Source organism: Zeus faber, assembly GCF_960531495.2.
Source record: "Zeus faber genome assembly, chromosome: 21".
Classification (NCBI taxonomy): Eukaryota; Metazoa; Chordata; class Actinopteri; order Zeiformes; family Zeidae; genus Zeus; species Zeus faber.
Genome location: NC_137208.1, coordinates 7,895,791 through 7,897,164, shown reverse-complemented (window position 1 = coordinate 7,897,164; position 1,374 = coordinate 7,895,791).

Sequence of the window (1,374 nt, the reverse complement as noted above, 5' to 3'; positions counted from 1 at the left end):
TTAATGGAGCGTGTTTACTTTGGTATGTTTACCTATGAATGTCTGCTATGATTTCGTCGGCACACACCGGCTGTGTGTGTGTGTGTGTGTGTGTGTGTGTGTTTACGTGCGTGTGTGCGCACGCACGTGTGCCTCAGGGCTTAACCCTGCCCAGTATTATGTGAGCTCCTCGGGTAGCGAGGAAGCCTCGTCCGGTCGGGAAATCCATATTTCAGACGTCTCATTTTACAGCCTCCACCTCATTGAGGACGTCCATCACTCCAGCTGTTTGCGGAGGTGATCCCGACGCAGAATTTACTTTACCTTCCAAGACACGATCATAAAATAAGAAAAATTCAATCATCGCCTCGCTCCTCTTCTTTTTTTTTTTCCTCGCCAGGCGCGCTACATATTCTTATATATATATATATATATATGGCTTCATTTGTGTTTTTCTGGGGATTGATTGGTATTTGAGAAGGTGGTTAAACCTTCATTTTTTAATTCTTAGGCAAACCTGTCTATCTGTTTGCAGGAACGTCACTCTAGAGCGGGCGATGGGCAGTACCGTAATTACACTGACGGTCGTGCAACCAAAAAAAAGGTTTCTACTATGACTCCCTTAACTGCGGGCAACGATCGGTCATTTAAAAACTGCAACCTCCTGGGTCCCCCTCTGGTTTGTCAGTGAGTTTGATGTATCAATGACCTTTTTTTCAGTAAATCAATACAGGGCACAGTTTTTTTCTTCTTGCGGGAACAGTTGCAGTCATGCTGCTTTGCGTACGTGCGCTGGGAGCGACTCGGCGGTCTGTGCTTTGCAGCTGGGAAGCTCAAATTCTGTCGGCGTCACTTAGCGCCCTGCGAGGCTGTTGGCTTGAAATAAGACCAAGTGGGTCGAGAATAACAGGAAAAAAAAACAAAAAACGAATTACCCACTCGGAGTACCAAGCAAATATGAATACATCGGTCGAAGGGGGGTAAAAAAAACGTCCAAGCTGGAATGCGTTTTTAAGTTCTTTAGCACCTTCAAGTGCGCCTTCCATTCGGCACCTCGGCGCCGAGGCTTCTCGCCGCTTTACTATACTTGTAATTACTCCTGCATGCCTTCCTACTGGAAATTGCGGCAGAATCGTTGCACTTTTCTGGCAAAATAACACCCCTTTCTCCCCGTCAAAGGGTTTTTCATTATTGCCGTTACCAGCCAAGGAAAATGTGAGAGCCACTAATCTGAAAGAAGTTTGCGGCCGTTCCGCCGGGTTTCAGTCAAACACGTCAAATTTGAGAATTCGGGACTCTGATGACAGCTTTTTTAATTTTATATATATATACATATATATATATAAATATTTTTTTAAGAAGCACTTAAAACAGTCCATTTAGCCAGCCCTCCAA